Source organism: Mastomys coucha, chromosome X (genome assembly GCF_008632895.1).
Source record: "Mastomys coucha isolate ucsf_1 chromosome X, UCSF_Mcou_1, whole genome shotgun sequence".
NCBI lineage: Eukaryota > Metazoa > Chordata > Mammalia > Rodentia > Muridae > Mastomys > Mastomys coucha.
In genome coordinates, this window is record NC_045030.1 from 144,026,286 (window position 1) to 144,033,478 (window position 7,193).

Sequence of the window (7,193 nt, forward strand, 5' to 3'; positions counted from 1 at the left end):
CCTCTGCCTCCCAAGTGCTGGGATTAAAGGCGTGCGCCACCACCACCCGGCTGAGGCTGTTTTCTTAACATGTCTATTGAGTGCCTATAGTGTGCTCAGCTCTACGATATATGTTGAGATATGGCCCTGTCTTCATGCAGCTCACATCTAGCAGGAAAGCCACACCACAAGCCATTGCCAGCACAGCCGTTAGAGGGGCACATGGAGAGGAGGCAGGTCAGACATTAATGTTCAGACCTGAAGCATAAATAGATGTTCAGAGGTGAGGAGATGTGGAAAAGCAGTTCATGTTGCAGGAACGACATGTGCCAAAGCCTCAGGCGGAAGAAAGCACTTTCGAGGAATAGACAAGAGGCCATTGTGGCTCAAGGATGGGTGTGGGGCAGTTTTCATGAGCTTAGGGCTTTCTTGTTCCTATTTGGAGTTCACCCCAAGGCTAGGGTAAGCCTGGCTGGGCTTTGGAGAGGGCCCTGAGGATGGAGGGAAGCAGTAGAGACTGGAAGTGGATATTGTATGAATTCTAGAGCTACGAAAGGGCCCTGTTTGCAGGACTTGGGAGTTAGTTGATTGTGTGAGTTAACGTAAAGAGAAAGGCCAGTCTGACTTGGACAGCTTGGATGATTGGAGGGCCTTGCTGTTCCTGGGGTGGGGAAAGCAAGAGGAGGAGTCAACTAAAGGCTGGCTAGGGTAGGGATGCTTGTTATTTTTAGGATACACTAAGTCTGAGGCGCTCCAACATAAGACATCTAGAATAGTGCACAACAGGCACCAGCTGTGTAAGAACAGGATGGTGAGGTCACAGGTGTGTGGCCAGAGCTGCCCAGCCTCAGCAGGCTCTCCTGTTGCCTTTTCCCTCTCTGTTGTCTGCTCCACTTCCTGTGTTATGCTTCACAGTGGCCCTGAAAGGGAAAGGGTTAAGTCACTAAACAAAACTCTTCTCTGGAAAGTGGGAAAGGCGGGACTGGCAGGGTTGGCCCCTGGGAGCTACAGCTGGCATAGAAGCCCTTCCGTTAGCCAGTAAGGCCAGCTAGCCAGTAAGGCCAGCGCTGCTGCTGCTGCAGCCGCCCACGCTGCCTCCTTTGCTTTGCCTTCACCTTCCCTGCTCCCCTTCCAGCTTCTTCCTGGCTCCCCCAGTCTGGGCCTCCCTACCTAATACATTCCAGGTGTAGGTGCAGCCCCTCTCACACTGCAGGGCAGCAGCAGGGTGGTTAGGGAAGGTGCAAGTCTCTTTTGCTGTGTGTCTTTTAGGGTGAGTTTCCTTATCTCTGGGACTGTTGCTCTCTGAACGATCCTTCAGGGATCTTTTAGCCATGTCTCTGACAATGATGGGGAGAGGCCTCCTCTCAGACCCCCAATTGCTACCTTGAAAAGTTTCATGTGCTCTTGCTACTCATGCCTCAGTTTTCTTATCTATAAAATGGCTTGTAATTCCCACCTCTTACTACCATTGAAAGGATTAACTGTCACGGGCAAAGCCCAGAGGCCTATTGTAGCCATGCTCAACAGGTGGCCCTGGCCTACCATTTTGCCTCATGGCCTGCATCCCTCCGTGTACTTCCATGCCTCATGCCAACCACCTTGTCTCTGTGTTCATTCAGACTTGTTCCACTTTCTGTTTTGTCTTTCATACCTATCTGGATTTCTGAAGGTTTCGTGCTTTCTGGTTCCTTGTCTTTGTCCCAGAATCTTTCTTTATTAAGGATTGTTTGTTTCTTTCTTAGACAGGGTTTCATGTAGTCCAGGCTGGCCTTATTGAGGCTGGCCTTGAACCCTGGGTCCTTCTGCTTCTGTTTCCTAAGTGCTATGATTACTGCCTTGTACCACTGTGTCTAGCTTTCTATAAAAGGTCTTTTCCTTTCCTAATTCCTCTGTGTATGCAGTTTTCAGATTTGACCAGGCTTCTAATGGGAGGATGCATCAGTTTAGGGGGCAACCCTGGGGTCAAGACACGGGTCAGAGGGATCATCCCTCTAGTAGCTTTGCCTTCCTTGGGAGGGTAATGCTAGCCAGCGTGGCAGCCCTAGCACTGGGTAATTACTGTCCCCAGTGCTCCCAGCTGCAGCTCCACTCCCTTCCCTTCCTGTCCTCTGAAGTCCCCAGCTCCTCCCAGGGGTGGAGCTACCACCTCCTGTCCTTTTCTGGACTCTGGTCCAGAGAAGACCAGCCAAAGTGACCAGGCCTTCACAGCAATCAAGCAGATGGAAGCGGAATGGGTTGCTTATGCTCTTAGGCAGCAGTGTGTGTGTGTGTGTGTGTGTGAGAGAGAGAGAGAGAGAGAGAGAGAGAGAGAGAGTGTGAAAGAGACAGAGTGTATGTGTGTGTGTGTGAGAGAGAAAGAGAGAGAGAGAGAGAGAGTGAAAGAGACAGAGTGTGTGTGTGTGTGAGAGAGAGAGAGAAAGAGAGAGAGAGTGTGCTTGTCCTCTTAGCTGTCACTAGTTTTCCTAGTGAGCATGTGCTAATTTGCCTGTGTGTCTGCATATATCCATGTAGGTCTGTATGCAGGTCTTTGCATCACTTTGTGTTGTGTGTTGTAGATTATGTCATTTGGCTCAGTCTTAGTCCTGGAAGTTTCTAGCTGTTTCTCTATGTGGATCTGCCTGTTTGCCTGTCTATCACTATATCTCCTATAAGTTAGTGTTCTAATAGTGGTGGCTGGGATGCCTTTTGTTATTTCCTGCCAGATCTTCCTATTCTGGAACTTTCTTACAAAGTCAGCACACTTTCTCCTTTAATCATATGCTTCATGCTTTAATCACACCTTCTCAGGTATCCATAGTTTTGTCCACCTTTCTTCCCTCATCTGTAGGACCATCCTGCCCACCTATCTATGAAATAAAAACACATTCTACTCTGGACAGCTCAACTTAAAACCACATCCTTCAGAATGTTGCCTTATCCCTCCTTCCAAATATGATTTCTTCCCCAACTCAGAAATTTCACAAGAGATGTGCTCTGTGACAACACATAGACACATCTTAGCTCCAGCCACAGCTCACTTATTCTAGCCGTGTAGTCTCTAGTCAGGTATTTTGCTGCTTTATGCCTCAGTTTCTTTTCCTTTCTTTCCTCCTTCCTTTGTTTTTCCTTTTCTGTTTTTTTTTTTTAATTGAGACACAGTCTCATTGTGTAACCCTGGCTGGCTTGGAACTAGTTATAATTGGAGACCAGGCTGGCCTTCAACTTACAGAGAGCCACCTGCCTCTGCCTCTGCCTCTGCCTCTCTGAGTGCTGGGATCAAAGGCCTGTGCCAGCACACCTGTACCTGTTTCTTTATGTATAAAATGGCACCAATAACTCACAGAGCATGCCATAGGAAAGTGTCAACACAATGCCTGACCTAGAATAGATGTTTAATATGTGGTTGAATTTCCATACTTCATATCATCTTTTTTTTTGGCTCGTAACATCTTTTAAAAAGTGACAGCTTAGTATGTGCGGAGTGCATTGGTAATGTGCTTGATATGCTTGATTAGCATGCACAAAGCCCTGGGTTAGATTCCCCCAGCACTGTATAAGCCATGGACACTGGTGCATATCCATAATTCTAGCACTCTGCAGGTAGACGCAAGACAATCACTGATTCCAAGACCAGCCTGGACTACACAGTAAGGTCCAGGCTAGCCTAGGCTATAAAGTGCAACCTTACTAGAAGGACAAGAGGAAGAGGAGGCTGCTGCTGCTCAGCCAGGCATACACTCTATAAATGGAGACACAGAGATCGTGAGTTCAAGGTCATCCTGGACTACATAAGGAGTTTGAAGTCAGTCTAGGCTAGAGAACCCCTGTCTTTAAGAAAACAAAATGACATCTTAAGTTCTAGAGAATTCTACATATTCTTCACTCTTTAAAGGCACATTTTAATTCAGGGACTGCCTGACAAATATTATATGAAATAACTTCCTTGACATGAAAGAGACAGGGCCCTTTCAAAGGGTGGGAAAAGGAGTCTCCAAAGGCCAGAACATTAACAATATAGGATAAATAGTAGGACTGACAAAGGTAAGACACAAAAGTCTGTGAACCTGACTTCAGTCCCCAGAACTGTAATGTAAAGGTGGAAGGAGAGAACTGACTTCACAAAGTTCTCTTCTGAGCTCCCTCCCCACCCCAGGTCTCGGTCTCTGTCTCTCTCAATTATAATAATAGTAATAATAATAAATGAACAAATTTTTTAAAAAGGTCAACAGCAAAGGTATAAGAGGCCTACATAACTAGTTAACATGAGAGCCCACAAAGTTGGCCTCTCAAGTTTTATTTTGATTCAATTGATCTGCTCAGTCTTTTTTTTTTTTTTTTGAGACAGGGTTTCTCTGTGTAGCCCTGGCTGTTCTAGAACTTACTCTTGTAGACCAGGGTGGCCTCAAACTGAAGAGATCCACCTGCCTCTGCCTCCCCAGTGCTAGGATTAAAGGGTGTGTGCCACCACCGCCTGGCTTGGCCTGCTCTCTCTTAAAGTTAGGGGATTCCACCTGAAACCCTTGATTATTGGAAGATCTGAAATCAGGCACCATTCCTGCGAGGTAACAGCTGGATGGAGGGGATGGATTCTGTGTGTAGTGTAAGTGATGTAGGTGCTCTGTGGTTTACCTGCTTCCCACGATTCCTTCCCTATTACTGTAGTCTGTCTCAGTCTACAGAAAGCTCCTCACTTCACACAGGGGTACACAGTTTACAGAAAGGTCCATTCCTTTATAAGAAAAAATTCCTCTGTTTAATGGACGAGCTTTCTCCTTTATTAGACCTTCATTTACTGGCAGGCCATCTGTTTTACAATGGGTTTCTGCAGAACTCTTCTCACAGAATATCCCTTCACTTTGAAGAAAGAAATCAGTTCTATTTTATAGAAATTCTTTTTACAGAGGAACCTTAAAACATAAAACAAACAAAAAAAACCCAAACAAGTAAACAAACCCCAAGGAGGTGGAAACAGGAAGATTGGGAGTACAAGTTTGTTCTTGGCTAGGTTTGAGGCCAGCCTGGGCTATTGAGACCTTGTTTCAAAAAGAATAAGTAAATAAACAAGCAAAAAGTTAAAGGAGGGCTGTAGTACACACCTTTAAACCCAGTGCTTAGAAGGCTGAGGCGGGGGAATTACTGTGAGTTTGAAATCAGCTTTGGCTACAGAGTAGGTTCTAAACAAGCCTGGGCTGTATGATGAGCCTCTGTCTCATAAATACAAAGCAAAAATAAAAATTAAAGAGACCTTTTATAGAAACCTGTTTTGCAGGAGGACACAGTCCTTAGGAGGCTCCTTGCTCTCCAGATGCCTCCCACTTTCTTTTTTATTTTATTTGTTTTGTTTTGTTTTGTTTTGTTTTTTCAAGACAGGGTTTCTCTGTGTAGCCCTGGCTGTCTTGGACCTCGCCTCTCACTTTCTAAAAGTGCCTTTGCACTGCTGAAATGACCCCGTTTTTTGCCAAACCCTTATGGTCAAAAGAGAAGTCGATATCAGAGAATGGTTGGGCTCCCCTTGGGGTTTGTGCAAAGAACACATTTCCCAGAGCTTTGTGCTTGGATTCAGAAGGAACATCTACTAGACCAAGTCAGGTCTGGATGCAGTCTTACCCTGAAGGTGGACTGAGACGGTGAAGCTGAAGCTCATTCATACTCAGGAGACAGATGGGAAGAGGGAGGGCAGCTGTGCCTTCAGCCCTTCCTTTCTCCCCCAGTCTGAGAGACCATCCTTCCCTCCGCAGACCTGGTTTCCCAAAAGCACTTTCCTTTTTGCTGTTGTTCTTTCTTTTCCTTCTCCACTCCCTCTGTTCTCTGTTGCCACCCAACTGCAACCTCAGAAATTCCAGCCATCCCAGGCAGTCAGTCCCTTCTTAAGAGAAGGCTGCATCATCCTGGAGGAGACCTGACTGCTGGGGTTATGAGTTGCTTCCCGCACCTCTCACAATGACCAGCACATGCATATAGCCCACGGTTTGCAAATGGGAAATGAGTCCAGAGCTGTGGAGTTATTGGTCCCAGGCTATCAGAGAGTTAACAGCCAAGGCCCTTCTGCAGCTCTAATAGTTGTCTTGAGATTAAGCCAAGGCTACAGCTGGGAGAAGGGAGACAGGATGCTGCTGGCCAGGAAAGGAGGGAGAGCTGGCAGCTGAACTTTCCAGAAAGAGATGCAGGAGAAGCAGGGTCGGGTTCCAGTGAGAATGGGCCAGAGGGGAGGAGTTTTTGTCCTCAAATTCAGCTAGAAGCTGAACCTGCTCTGCCATATAAACCCAGAATCATGTCCTCCAGGCATCTGCCAAACAGGCACATGTCGAAATCAGAAACAATATTTTGAATAATTTTACTATTTTTTCCATTCTTTGCAAATATCATACAATGTATTTTTGATCATATTCATCCCTCTTCCCCTGACTTCTCGCAGATCCACCCCACTTCCCTACCAACCCAACTTTATGTCCTTTTTGTAACCCCATCAAGTGCAGTTTGTGCTGCCAATGTATTCTTAGATACATGGCTTTTTACCAAAGCATGGTTGGTCTACCAGTGACTATACTCTAAAACAAAACTGACACTTCATCTCCCAGCACCTACCAAATTGCCAATAGCTACTGATGTGGGGATGGGACCTGGGACGTGGTGCCCACCTCCCCTCTTCACAATGGGATTTGTGTCTGACTTGATCTTGCTCAGGTCTTGTGTGTGCTGTCACAACTACTATGACTTCATATGTATAACTTTCCTTCTGTCTTGAGACAAACAATGTTTTCTTATCACTATTCACTATCTCTGGCTCTAAAAATATTTCTGCCCTTTCTGTTACAATGATCCCTGAGCCCTGGGAGGAAAGGCTGTGATGTATGTGTATCATTGTGTATCATACCCATTTATCCCTCCCTTCCTGAGCTCCTCTCTCTCTCTCTCTCTCTCTCTCTCTCTCTCTCTCTCTCTCTCTTTCTCTCTCTGGTGTTTTTCGAGAGTGGGAACTCCTAGGATGCTCAGGGTATGCTTCCTGTCATTGCTATGAGCTGTGGGAGTACAGTAGTGGTTGGTTATGCATGTTGTACTGAGCATACTGCATACTGATAGGATACATGGTGTGGTTCTGTGGTTCTCTCTGGGTCTTGTGAGGGCTGTGCACAGTTGGCATGTGGTGCAGGATGTTAGAAGATTTATGATGACTGTGTGTGAGAGAAACAGTAGGGACTCAGGTAGACCCAGAGGCAGAACAGTGCAGGTAGAGA

At 46.2% G+C, this 7,193-nt stretch overlaps 1 protein-coding gene across 1 annotated transcript in view; it reads left to right on the forward strand.

Annotated features, from left to right (window-relative positions):
• Fgd1 (FYVE, RhoGEF and PH domain containing 1) overlaps positions 1 to 7,193 on the forward strand; it is a 43,076-nt gene that overhangs the window by 6,817 nt on the left and 29,066 nt on the right. The gene's annotated exons all lie outside the window — the stretch shown is intronic.